Genomic DNA, 15,081 nt, shown 5'->3' with positions numbered 1-15,081 from the left:
AAGGACCAGGAGCCGTGAGAAGATCCTGGGTCTGAGGGCAGAGCAAGTGCGAAGTCGAAGATGAGAACAAACCCGACAATGTTCACATCAAGAGGACAGCTGTGAAAGGAGATGAGACTGAAGTCAGCAGGGATCAGATGTTAAGGAGTTTGGATTTTTGTTTTTACTGTGATAAGAACCCATGGATGTTTGCAGCAGAGTAGTACAATCTGGTTGCATTTTAAACATTATTTTAATCTGTGGTGAGAAAATTCTAGTAACAGGGTGTTACACACTAGGAGTGGCAGCACTGAGCAGAATTCCCATCAAGGCTGATTTCAGCTCCATCTTTTAAACCACGTATAAAGGTCTCGTAAAATCTTCCCTGGTTCTCCCAGCTCCACCATGCCACCACTGAACTTCACACCCAATCCTAATCAAGTGTGTGCCGCAATTATGTATTTCCCAAGCTGTCTTTCCTAATGGACCAAACGCCAAGAATGACGGCAGGAAATATGTCTTATTTATCTTTGATATACCTAGACAAGTGCCTGGCACATACAAAGTGCTCCATAAACATGTGCTGAATGCAAGAATGAACAAATACATTGAAAACAATCAAAGCATTTTTTTTCCTTCTCTAACAAAGTACCACAAACTAGGTGGCTTAAACAACAGAAATGTATTCTCTCAGTTCTGGAGGCTAGAAATCCAAAAGCAAGGTGTCGGCAGGGCTCTGTTCCCTCTGAAGGCAATTGGGAAGAATCAAAGAATCCTTCCTGCCTCGTAGTCTCTGTGTATCCCAGCAGTCCTTGGAGATGCAGGGCCTCACTTCAATCTCTGTTCCAGCTTCACGTGGCCTCCTTCCTTGTGTGTGTTGGAGGCTCTGTGTGTCTTCTCCTCACATAAAGACTTTAGTCACTGGACCTAGGGTCTCCCCTAACCCCAAATGACCTCATCTTGTTACATCTGCAAAGATCCTTGTGCCAAATAAAGTCACCTTCTGAGGTTCCAAGCAGACATGGATTTTGGTGGACACTACTCAACCCATCACACCTTTCAACACCACAACAGACTGCCTTAGAAAATGGTAATATTTTCATTCCAAAAATGTTCAAGCAAAAACTGAGTAACCAAAATCAGGACTTCTGGATTGCCCTGTGTGTCCTTTAACCTCTGGTTCCAGTTTACTCATCTGGATGTTGAGGGGGCTCACTTATATGGATAGCCTCTTCTAACACTGATGTTCCACGATTCTGGGTCATAAACATTCTTGAGGATGTTTTACATTTTGTCAATGTGCTACACTAACATGCAGACCCTCTATACTAAATTATATAAAAATTATAGCAGAAAGCTCACCATCTCAGCTCTGAAATACACAAAATATTTTTGTAAATTATGTGCCTCCAAACTCACTTCATCTTGCCATTAAAAATGCAGTGCATTTCTCCATACAGCAAACCACTGTACTTCCATTTTATTTTTTTTTTTTTTTTTAATGCCTGTGTGTTTTTTTGTTTGTTTGTTTGTTTGTTTGTCTTTTTTTTTTTTGCCATTTCTTGGGCCGCTCCCGCGGCATATGGAGGTTCCCAGGCTAGGGGTCGAATCAGAGCTGTAGCCACCGGCCTATGCCAGAGCCACAGCAACTCGGGACTGAGCCGCATCTGCGACCTACACCACAGCTCACGGCAACGCCGGACCCTTAACCCACTGAGCAAGGGCAGGGACCGAACCCGCAACCTCATGGTTCCTAGTCGGATTCGTTAACCACTGCGCCACGACGGGAACTCCTGTACTTCCATTTTAATAAGCCACTTTGAATACCTACTATGTGCCATTGAATAACTCACTTCTGACCAACTTATAATAAACTATTAACTAACGAGACCTCAGTTTCCTCATAATTTTATTTCTACTTAAGTGATATTCCACCTGAGAACATAAGTTACTTTTTATCTTTTATGTCTTTTTTTTTAAGGCAGCATCCACAGCATATGGAGGTTCCCAGGCTAGGTAGGGGTCTAATCGGAGCTGTAGCTGACGGCCTACACCACAACCACAGCAATGTGGGATCAAGCCATGTCTACAATCCACACCACAACTCTGGGCAATACCAGATCCTTAACCCACTGAATGAGGCCAGGGACTGAACCTGAGTCCTCATAGATATTAGTAGGGTTTGTTACTGCTCAGCCATGACAGGAACTCCTAATGCTGTTTTAATAAAAATTGATTTCTGATTACAAAAATGATATGTTTTTATTGTTTAGAAAAAAAAATCATGAAAGTGTGAAGATAGTGAAAATTACTGGCAATCCCACTAACCAAAACTAGCCACTGTTAACACTTCGCTAAGCAACCTTCCGGACTTGTATGTATTCATACACTGGTGTATATAATATTCTCCATGTTTTTATTCACAAATACAGATATTATGAAGAAAGTTATATTAACAGGCTAATATACATCACATCTTTCCACTAACATTTTCCCCATTCAAAATGCTATATATATATATATATCTTTCCAAGACAAATATGGATCTATAGCATCATTTACTGGATATAGACAGAAATACACTGAATTAAAACATCGTAATTTAACCAATGCCCCACCCATGAGCACTGAAATAATCTAAACATCCACCATTATTAATGTTGCGAATTGCTACCAAAAACTATGCACATATATATTTGCAAATTTTTGCAACTGCCCCTCTTTGGACAAATTCCAGGGCTGCAGAAAGGGTAGTATTCACATCTACAGTTTTGATCTGTATAGTAAAGACCTATTCTGTCCTCCCAAAAGATTGACTCAAATGATGCTCCCAGCTCCATTTATAAGAATATCTATTTTCGCATGCCCTAACATTGGGTTTTGGCAGTCTTTGCCAATAAAAAAATCACCCCCCCAAAACTTATTATTTTTTCCTTTTGATCTTTCCTTTATTACCAGCAAAGGTGAACTTGTTTTCCTACATTTGTATTTCTTCCTGGAACTGGGTGAGTCTTCCACTAAATTTCTACTGAGTGGTCTTAATATTTTCCTATAGATGTTACTTGTACTGCCCTGTTAAAAGTAGAGAATCCTTCAAGAACTAAGGCCATTCATCACTCCTTTTCAACATTATACTGGAAATCCTAGAGGATGCAGTAAGACAAGAAAAGGAAACAAGAGGAAACCAAAGAATTGCCTCTCTTTACAGATAACAGGATCATCTATATAGAAAATCGGAAAAAAATAGACAAAAAAAATTTCCAGAACTAATGTGTTATCATAGCAAGGTTGCTGCATATAAGGGTAATATATAAAGTCAATCATTTTCCTAAATACCAGCAATGAACAAATGGAATTTAAACTTAAAAACACAATTCCATTTACATTAGCACTCCCCAAAATGAAATATTTAGGTATAAATATGTAAACAATCTATGGGAGGAAAACTACAAAACTTGGATGAACCAAATCAGACAATTAAATAGACATTTTATATTCATGGACAGAAAGATTCAATACTGTCAAAATGTCGGTCCTTTACAACCTGATCTATAGATTCAATGGAATCCCAATCAAAATCCCAGTAAATTACCTTGGGGATATTGACAAGCTGATAGTAAAGTTTATACAGAGGCAAAAGACCCAGAATAGCTAATTCAATATTGAAGACCAAAGTCAGAGAACTGACAGTACCTGAAATCCAGACTTACTCTGAAGCTACAGTAATCTAGACAGTGTGATATTGATGAAAGAAGGGACAGATACAGATCAATAGCATTTAGTAGGTGAACAGATAAATAAACTGTGATGCATCCAGATAACAGAATAGTATTCTATGCTAAAAAGAAATGAATTACCAAGTCATGAAAAAATATAGAAGAACCTTAAAACTACTGCAAGGTCAAAGAAGCCAATCTGAAAAGCCAGAGGACTGAGGACATTCTGGAGAAGGCAAACTACAAAGAGAGTAAAGAGATCAGTGGTTGTTGAGGATTATTGGGTAGGGATAATTGGGTGGTGTACAGAGGATTTTTAGGGTAGTGAAAATTCTCTGTATGACACTATAATGATGGAATCATGCCATTATAGATTTTCTAAGCTCACACACTGTACAACACTAACAATGAACCCTAACGTATTGTATGGAATTTACATGACCATGATATATCAATGTAAGTTCATCAACTGTAACAGGTGTACTACTTTGGTAGTGGTGGGGGAAGTTAATAAAGGTGGACAGGGGATATACGGGAAATCTCTGTATATTCCTCTCAATTTTGCTGTGAACTTAAAACTGCTCTTAAAAAATAGTGTTTTTTAAGTGTGCATTTTAGAATGACTTTGTTTTTCCTAAAACATATGTTCACTATGAAGAATTCAAGCAAAAAATAAAATGGAGTAAAAAAAAAAAAATTCCACCACCCACCCTTTCATACATAGTAAACACATAAATGGCTAGAGAATGTGAGCTCTGTATATCAAGATTATTATTTTATTCACTAACACTTTTATTTACTAAAATGAAAAAAGTTTATTCTTAAGTTAATTTTTAAAATATAGGTGAAATATGTATTTATTTTTAAAAGATTATTTCTGTAAGTTGCACATAAATTATATTTCAACAAATTAAATGGTATCTTCCCAACAGGCCAAATATACTTTCAGTAATGACTTTGCTTTATCTCTGATTATATTTTAAGTAGAAGTAGTTCTGACATTTTTAAAATTGAGTGTACTTGCCCTCTAACTTGCTCAAATAATCACTGGTCTATAAACAAATGCTATTCAAAGGAATAATGTTCAGTAAAGAAAGACTGCCACTTGTGGAAATCCTATACAACAATCCTTTTATAAGGAAGTAGGGTTTTAGTGAGAAAAACAAAGATTAAAAGTTGGAAGAACTAAGTTGAAAGCTCTAACTTCTCCATTTTCTAATTGTATCACATTGGGGAAATCACTTGACCTTTCTGAGTCCTTTTAAGTATTAATATTCTGATTCCATTCCCAAAGAAGGCTTAGAGTGATTAAAGTATGGAGACTCAAGATTTGAGGCAATCAAAAGCCAGAATTAAAAACAAACAAACAAAAAAACCCTGATGTACAGGTATTATTTCTGAACACCTATGGAGAGTGGTAAAATTCAGCAGCGAGGTAGGAAGGTGGAGTAGAGTCAACAGTGGTCTACAAACCAGGTCATGCACACAGACCTTGGGGAGCACCTGTGCATGGAGAGCTTAAGGGGAAGTGATTTCTAAATTCTTAACTTCCATTCTGCCAACACATGTCAGTTTCCATTTAACTCCTCTCCCTTTTCATCTCTTCCTCTGCCCTAGGTAACTCTCAGCACTTCCTGAAACTTACTGTGGAGCTGAGGAGCCAAAGGGAGAGTTTAAAATATTCATGTTAATTAAGAAAGTTAACTGCTCTCCAGACTCAGCATCAAATTTTTTTCAAGCCAAGGGGGTCACCAATTCTTACTTCCATGAAAATGGAAGGAGAACCAAATCCAGTTGCTACTTGAAAAAGCATTAAAAATCTTTTTGGTTGTGGATCACTTCCCTGTCAACTCAAAAGAATGCAAGACACTGCTGAAATAAAGCACTTTATCACCATCTACTAAATCTACGAACAAGATTTCTCAATGCTTTGATTATTAAAGTAAAAAAGGGAGAGAATCAATACAGAACTCCATCTTTTCTAATAATATCTATAAGTGGATAAAATACATTTATGAAACATAAAATAAATAAAATTGCATTTCCAAAAAAATTTTACTATTTAGTACTTAACAAATTTTATAACACATATGTTGTTTTGATTGTCTGCTGGCTATCACTGTGTTGATAACTCAATCCAAAATAAATCTGACATAGCCTTATGAACATAGGCAATTTCAAATGTTTTAAATTAGAATTGTTTTTTGCATAGGACTCAGAAGAACTAGGTGACACTGTTAAAATAAAGCACTTTTTACTTCCATCTACTAAATTCATGAATGAATTTACTTTTGAGGAAAAGTATGACAGTACGATCAATAAAATGCTTTCAAGTATAAAAGAATGCATTAGGATAAGAATATGTAGAGACAGTCAAATAGAAATGAATTTGAAGAGAAAAATAAGAAATGTAAAAACTCTTATTGTTAAAATTAAGACTTTGTTCACATTTTATTAAAACAGATGATGGGGGAATATCAAATTTTTTAAATTCCCCCGGATACATTTACAACTGTGATTTAAGTAATACACCCAAATTTACATCACTTACAAACACTGAAAAAGTCTAGATGTGGAAGGCGGCATACAGTTTTTTTGGGGGGAGGGGATTTGTTTTTTGAAGGGCTATGTGCACAAAAAATGTCTGAAAACCCTTGAAGTATAAGTCAAAATATGTCATTAGTCCTAACCTTCTACCTACTTCCTTCAGGAGTGGATACCCGCACCTGGATGACTCCCCAGACACTTGAACTCAGCATATTCAAAGTAAACTTATAATGTCCTCTACCACCTTCCCCACCCTCCACACACATACACCAAAGAAGGAAAGAAGAAAAACAAGACCTGTCTCCGCTCCCTTTTGGATTTTACTAGCTTCATGATCTACCCGTCTACCAAATAAAAAGGTGCCAGGGTCTGTTTTACCTCTCAAATCAAATCAGTTCCTAGAACCTAACTCCTTTCTATCTCTATTCCTTTCACCACTGCCGTTGTTCAAGATTTCTTCATGGGCTGTCATCAAATAGCCCTATTTTCACTAAAATTTACTCTCCAACATCTCCCGTGGAGAGTAAAAGTACTTTATAATTATCAGAGCTACACAAAAATAACTGTCATGCATACAACTGAGTTACACAAAGAATTATAAAATCATGAGGTCGGAAGGAACCAGAAGAGTCAAACCCCTTGACAAGAACTTCATCCAGGTACCTTTAGGGAATTTATCATCTCATGAGGCAGTCCACCTCCTCCCCTTTGTCAGAGATCTAGGCCCAAGTACAACTTGTTTGACTCTTTATAGGATTATTGCAGTTAAAAAGGAGTCATGTTAAAAGAACAACATGTAGAATTACACAAAATTCTAACAAAAAGTTAAAAATTACTTATAATTTCACCATCCAGAGATAGATTCAGTTGGCATTTTGGGATACATTTGCTTTTTCTTTTTCTTTTTTCTTTTTTTCCTTTTGCAAGCATGCATGGTGTGTATATATGTAAATACTTTGTGATTTATTTTTAAACAAAATTTGGATAAATCTGTAGATACCCTGGGGATTTTTTTGTTTAATGTTGTTGTAGGCACCTCTTCCTGCAATTAAATATTTTTCAAGTTCTTCAAAGTATTTTAGTGGGTACATAATACAGAAATAATAAGAAATACTAAAACTTGGCCATTTGTACACTATTTATATTACATATACTTTAAATTTCTCAAAGTATTTTCATAGTCATACAATATAAAAGTACTATATGCTCAATAAAAAAACACCATAATTTATTTAACCATTTGATTTGCTTTCAATTTTTCACAGTGATAAATATGTGATGAATATCCTTGAAGATCATTAGTCTTCATTTCTAGTTATTTTCTCAGGATAGATTCCCAAAAGTAAAACTATCAGGCAAAAGTATTAACTTCCTAAGTTTTTTTTTTTTTTTGTCTTTTTGCCATTTCTTGGGCCGCTCCCGCGGCATATGGAGGTTCCCTGGCTAGGGGTTGAGTCAGAGCCATAGCCGCCGGCCTATGCCAGAGCCACAGCAACGCGGGATCCGAGCCGCGTCTGCAACCTACACCACAGCTCACGGCAACGCAGGATCCTTAACCCACTGAGCAAGGCCAGGGATCGAACCCACAACCTCATGGTTCCTAGTCGGATTTGCTAACCACTGAGCCACGACAGGAACTCCCCCTAAGTATTTTTTTATTAAACTGGCAAATTACTTTTCAGAAAACTTAACAATTGAGACCCTTATTAGCATTGCATAAGCATAATCTTCAAGCTATACATTTACTTTTTAAAAATGCGTCAATCTGAAAGTAAAAATCAGTACCAGTCTTTTAACATGCATTTATTTTCTGACTAGTGTGGTTAAACACAAAGTCTCCCTTTTCATTTCTACTGTTTCTACGTACTGGTCCTTATCTACCCTTTGGGGTAACATCCTTGTCCCATTAGCAAGAGGAAGGAGGAAAAATGCATGGGTTTTAGGGTCTGAACGACCCAGAATTTAATCCACTTCTGGTACCTGGTTGTGTTACTTTGGACCAGTGACAACTTGACACTTGGATCTTCTCCTGGATGTTAGCGAGTGACCTCACAAATACTCCTAGGAACAGGCACAGCAATCAAGAACACACAACTGATCAAAATCTACGTTAATCCTCTTCTTCTCCCTCACCTGGTAATCCTCCCCAAACAGCAGTGTTTCACCGTCTCTCACCAACCACCCCCAACCTGCACTCCCATCCTTCCTGGCCCAAATCCTGAGGCTTTTTTCTCCAGACCAAAATGTCTCCAATTTCTTCAGTCATGTATCAAATAATATGGTTTCATATCACCTGATCACTAGCTTCAGAGTATGATTTAGTTTAATCATGTCCTCCTAAAACACAGCATCTAGAACGAAATATTCCAGATAGGATGCTAAAAGACCACAGTGATGGTTATCATTTCAAATAATCATCTCAAATCATCAAATCTGTTTTCCTTATCCAGATCCATGAGCCAACAAAATCTATAATCCATAAACCAAAAGGCTAACCTATTCTACTCACTTTCACCACCGAGGCAGACCAGTCTGAAAGTAAGGGTATGGAACATGACCGCTCTTCTCCAAGGCAAGTGATTTAATGCCTCTAAGCTCAGTTTACTTATTCCCTGGTAAAAATGGGAGTGCTGTCAATTATCTCATAATCTTTTGTATAAAGATTAAAAAAACATCATGGAGTTCCCGTCATGGCTCAGTGGAAATGAAGCTGACTGGTATCCATGAGGGTGTAGGTTCCATCCTTGGCCTTGCTCAGTGGGTTAAGGATCCACATTGCCTTGAGCTGTGATGCATATTGCACATACAGCTCAGATCTGGCATTGCTGTGGCCATGGCCAGTGGCTACAGCGCCGACTCGACTTCCATATGACCTGTGTGCGGCCTTAAAACACACACACACAAAGGTAAAGAACATGGAGTTCCTGCTATGGGGCAACAGGATTGGTGGCATCTCTGCAGTACCAAGACGCAGGTTTGATTCCCAGCCTGGCACGATGGGTTAAAGGATCCAGTGCTGCTGCAAATGCAGTGTAGGTTGCAACTGCAGCTCGAATCTGATCCCTGGCCCAGGAACTCCATACACCACAGGGAACACAAAAATGAAAAAACCAAAACTAGACTTAGAAAAAAAAAATCCATTACAGTATCTGGCACATAGGAGGTACTCAATAAATGGAAACAATTAATACTGAAGCAAGACTACCGTATCTTCATTAAGCATCGTTTGCCAAGTACTGTATGTGGTCCTGAGATAAAATTGGGTCTACTCAAGACTCGGAGAAATAGAGCAGACCTTGCTGAATTTTACTTATCCAGTTAACAACTTATTTTCTTTCCCAAATTATGGCCTGCCTTTGTCCTCTCCTCCCTCCAACCGTTGTCTTCAGAAAATGAAGAGCCATCCCTACCAGTAGGTGGAGGCATGGAGCAGTAATCCAAAATTCCTACTCAAAATTATAAACAGGAGACTCTGCTGTCAACCTAAGGATCAGTGTCATAGGTCCCTTCAGAGGGTCTCCTGCCAGCAGCCAAAATGAAGCCCTGCAGCTTAGGAGGCCCATCTAAAAATGCAGTTTCTGATCCTTCTCTCATATACTACTGATCACAGGAACACTTATACCCAAACACAACCATAGAAAAGTATCATTTACTTGTGAATAATCTTTCCAAAGACATGTTTGGCAATAACATAAAAATTCACCAAGTCTACCTTACTTTCAGGCAAGAACAGAACATTTAAATGTGGAAGAGAATAAACACTCAATTTTCTCTCAATTCAAATTACTCATAAAATGAGCTATCTGTAGCCAGAATTTAAAAGTTTAAAAATTAATTGTTGAAGTTTTCCAGGGTGACCAAAAGAAATGTAAGAATGTCCAGAAAACTTCAACTAAAGATCAAGTCAAAGGACTTCTAACGAAATTATAAAGATTTTATATAAACATAACAAAGGTGATACAGAGTTTAGTACAGGAGAAAAAACTAAATTCGTTAAGAAAATGTGCATGCAATAAGGGTTCTTTATTATCTAAATTTCCTAGGTATCTTTAATGACTATTAATGATCCCAGACAAAAATGTGAGTTAAGCTAAGCTTTCTCCCTTTCCTTCTTTAGTTCTCCACTTCCTAAGCTTGTTTCTATATCCATCCCCAGAAATGAAGTCAAATCTCTAAAATTTCTCTGATCCTTTTTGAAAAGAAAGGAAAAAAGGAATGAAGGGAGGGAGGAAAGGAAAAGTTGAGATTTATAGTAGAGTTTTAGCAGAAGTCTTATCAAACCGCCCAAAGAAAATGGATGGTACATACCTTTCCCTCTTTCCACCCAAAGTGAGCTCCCTAATCTTCCTACCTCCTTAATATTTTACCTCTTGCAGTACCTTTATGTTTAGGACAGAAGTTTAGAGTAGACACCAGGTACAACAGATGGAACTCTAGGCATAGAAACAAAGCAGCAAAATCTGGACACAGGTCTGGTACCTCTCAAATCATATCCCACAGACTACATGTACTCCTGATGACAACTTCTAAACCAGTAATTTGAACACCCTACTCCTCAATCAAAACTACAGTCCAAATACACTTTAAATTTGCATTAATATTACGTTTGAGCGGGTATTTGTAGTATAAATACATATTTGTTCAGAAGTCAATGCCAAAACATGATAGTACTGAATTTAAATCAGAGTATGAAGCATTTCTGAAAATAGAAAAGTGAAACCGAGGCCTCAACCAAAGGAGTGTTTTGAGAGAGGGAGGGAGGGAGGAAGGTCTCTGAACAGAATCCCTCCCCAGTTCACAACTGTTCAACTGGCTTCTATGTGCAGGCTGGTGAAGAGGAAACTACTATGGTAACAACATTTGGAATAAGGCACATTCACAAATTGATACTGGATATAAAAGAGCCCTCATAAACAAGCACAGGACATGCAAATGAAATGTCACAAGGAGAAAATGCAAATGCACCAAAAAACGCTTTAGTAAGCGTACGCGCTTGCTTACTGCAAATGAAAACAAACTCAGTGTACCACAGCACATCCATTGAAGCAGTAAAACATTTATATAAATGTTTATAAAATATTTAACATATAGTATTATGATTTAATACTCTAGGATTGGAGATGAGATACCATTCATCTTTGTACTGCTTAAAAAAAAAAAAAAAAAAAGAGGGTTCTAGAAATTCAGAAAGTGTTTCTACCTCTTGACCCAACCTAGTGATTCCACTCTAAAGAATTCACCAAACTTGCAAGAGGTATTAAATGAAGTTTTGCAGACTACAGCAACAACTTGAAAAAAGCTCTCATGTTCACAATCCAGAGAATGTGCTGATAGATCAACATGACCTCACTACTAAGGAGCCCTAAGGAGGACGCATCCGCTCTGCCAATACAGTAGCCACTAACCATACGTAGTTATTTATATAAAACTGAATTTTAAATTCAGGGAGTTCCTGTTGTGGCACAGCGGAAACAAATCTGACTAGTACCCATGAGGATGCAGGTTCCACCCACTGATGCCTTGGTCAGTGGGTCAGGGATCCAGCGTTGCTATGAGCTACAGTGTAGGTCAAAGACAGAGCTCAGATCCTATATTGCTGTGGGTGCGGCACAGGCCAGCAGCTGTAGCTTTGATATGACCCCTATCTTAGGAACTTCCATGTGCCACAGGTGCCGCCCTAAAAAGCAGGGGGAAAAAGAAAATTCAATCCCTCAGTCAAAACTAGCCACATTTCAAGTGCTCACCTTGCTACATACGTATGGCTAGTGACTATTAGACACCGCTAAAAACATTCCCATCATCAGAAAAAGTTCTTTTGATAATGCAGATCTACAGAGCTGCTGGCACCATCCTCTCTCCTCCTCCGCTACGTGCAGCCATTTACTGGAAGCTTCTACTTAACTTCAGGCCTGGGCCTAAGGCTCAATCTCTCTGTGAGGCTTCCTCTCATTTACCCAGGAAATTTAGGTAAACCTTCTTGTAGTCTCATTACACCCTGACAACTCCACCACGAGAATTGTATCACATATAACTATGTCATTTTCCCCACCACAACCCTATAAGCTTCTTCAGGGAGAAACCAACTTTTATCCAAGAGGCTCTGAACTGCTCTGGCACATACAGGATCTTGATAATTTATTACATACTAAGAATACTGCTAAAGACAACAGAGGTGTACACTGTGACTACAGGTGAAAAATGTTAGGAAGGCAATGCATCAAAGAAAAACTTGGTTAGGTTGGCAGGTTCACAAGTGATTTTTTTTTTTTCAACCACTAATTCTTTACATTCTCTCAGTACTTAACACAAGGAGCCTCATTCACAGAAAGTGTTCAGTAAATATTTGTGGAATAGCTTCTGGATTGGGAAGAAAAAAAAAAAAAAAACCCCACAAATGAACCCTAATGTAAACTATGAACTCTGGGTGATAATGATGTGTAGAAGTAGGTTCAGCAATTGTAACAAACAGGCCGCTTGTGTGGGGGATACTGATGATGGGGGGGCCATGCATGTTTAGACTCAGGGGATATACAGGCAACATGCATACTCCACTCAACTATGCTGTGAACCTAAAACCACTCTCTAAAAAAAAAATGTCTTTTTTTTAAAAAAGATACAGATAGTAAATTAGAAATCTAATTTAGTTTATTACGGTATTAAAAGCATATTTGCATGTTAGATCCCAAAATTTTGTTCAATAATACATACGGGAAATTAATGATAAATTTTAAAAAGTTAAAAAAAAAAAGGGGGGGGGGAGTTCCCGTCGTGGCGCAGTGGTTAACAAATCCGACTAGGAACCATGAGGTTGCAGGTTCGGTCCCTGCCCTTGCTCAATGGGTTAAGGATCCGGTGTGGCCGTGAGCTGTGGTGTAGGTTGCAGAGAAGGCTCGGATCCCGCGCTGCTGTGGCTCTGGGGTAGGCTGGCGGCTACAGCTCCGATTCGACCCCTAGCCTGGGAACCTCCATATGCTGCGGAGCGGCCCAAAGAAATAGCAAAAAAAAAAAAAAAAAAAAAGAATCCTATTTAAAAAAAAAAAAAAAAAAAAGGGAGTTCTTGTCGTGGCTCAGTGGTTAACAAATCCGACTAGGAACCATGAGGTTTCGGGTTGGATCCCTGGCCTTGCTCAGTGGGTTAAGGATCCAGCATTGCCGTGAGCTGTGGTGTAGGTCACAGAGGCGGCTGGGATTCCACGTTGCTGTGGTTGTAGTGTAGGCTGGCGGCTACAGCTCCAATTAGACCCCTAGCCTGGGAACCTCCATATGCTGCAGGTGTGGCCCTAGAAAAGAAAAAAAAAAATTAAAATTAAACTTAAAATTTCTAACCCAGATAAGATCTGTTTCCAGTGCACAGAAAATCTGACTGAAATAATCCCAGGTGCAGTGCTCAGGTATCAATATACTAAGTCGACTTCCACACTTAATAAGCACCTACATATGCAAAGCACTGTGGCCACAGTGGTGAGCAAGATAATTTCTGTTCTCACAATATTTTTTTCCAAATAAGAACAACATTCTGCAAGACAAAAGTTTAAACTCAGCTATCAACAATAGATATTCCAAAATGGCAAAAACAATCTTCTTTTTATCATCCTTATTTTTTAAGATAATTTTCACAGACTCATATTAACCATTTGAAAAAGCAGTACATGACCTGGTTTAAAACAAAAGTTGATGCCTCATTTACTTGGCATCCTTGGGAGAGCTGGTGTTCCACATAAACCAATTTTTTCAGATAACTCATGCTTGTCCATTTAAGCACCAACACTTAAACCATTCTGCATGGAGATCTTTTTCTTTAAAAAAACAAAACAGTACAAATCTTTCAACTTTTAAAAACAGACTCTATTAAATATTATTTTGACTCATGTCCAAAACATGACTGTGTCGTATAACACTCAAGCCCCTAAACTCTTTTTTAAAAGTTGCTAGTTTTGAAGAGGGTTTCTTTTGATCCTGGGCTTCTGGTGTGTCAGCTGTCACCTTTTGCTGCTATTCCTATAGGAACCTGACTCTAGCGGCCTCCCATCCCCCTTAAATTTGCTGCTACTTGTAAAACGAGTTTGTCAGAATTTTGCTTAAAACACGCAGGCTTTGAGAGGATTTCCAAATCTATTTTAGTTGCTCAGAGCCTTCTCTTATTTCCCCAATCTATTAAAGTTTGCAGTTACAAATTCCAAACCAAGTTTCAGATAAATGAGTTACTGCTTTACTTTGATGAAAATCCTTATATTGATATCCTATTTTAAACTGATGCTCAGTCAGAGATACCTTCATTATCCATTCACTCATTTAACCAATATTTATTGAGTACCTACTATGAACTGGGCTCCAATATTATAAAACTGCAAAGACTGGGAGTTTAAAACATATTTTAAAATAGAACTCTAATAAAAATAACTGTTTTACTTAGTGCCTACAAAAAACAACAAAAAAAAACCCCCAAAAATCAAGTTTTTAAAAGTCTTTTAAAAAAGCCATCTAAACTTTTTATAATTCCTGTAGCTTTAGACTTAGGAACTGAAGATTCAAGAGTAAAGAAAGCTTTTGATATAACCAGATATTTACTTTATAGAGCTCTGAATAAGATTCCAAGATTTTCTACCTCTTTAATCAGTCTAATACAAATTCTCACCTGGCCCTAAAGAAATCACTATCAACACACGTGTTAGTATTAAATGACAGTCAAAGTTTTGGTGATGATTAAGTATACCCATTCAGCATCACAGTAAGTTGACCTTCATTTTACTGTTGAGCATTGTTTATCTGAAAAAAAGTGGTAATTCAGGAAAATTTCTGCCCAAATTTTCAGAAGTTCCTATACACTTCATTTTGGGGT

At 37.8% G+C, this 15,081-nt stretch overlaps 1 protein-coding gene across 2 annotated transcripts in view; it reads right to left on the bottom strand.

The window, feature by feature from the left end:
- PDE7A (phosphodiesterase 7A) overlaps window positions 1–15,081 on the bottom strand; it is a 117,693-nt gene that overhangs the window by 100,148 nt on the left and 2,464 nt on the right. The gene's annotated exons all lie outside the window — the stretch shown is intronic.

The sequence above is a fragment of the Phacochoerus africanus genome, chromosome 6 (genome assembly GCF_016906955.1).
Source record: "Phacochoerus africanus isolate WHEZ1 chromosome 6, ROS_Pafr_v1, whole genome shotgun sequence".
Lineage (NCBI taxonomy): Eukaryota > Metazoa > Chordata > Mammalia > Artiodactyla > Suidae > Phacochoerus > Phacochoerus africanus.
The sequence above is the reverse complement of the archived record's forward strand: the minus strand, read 5'-3'. Positions and strand labels throughout refer to the sequence as shown.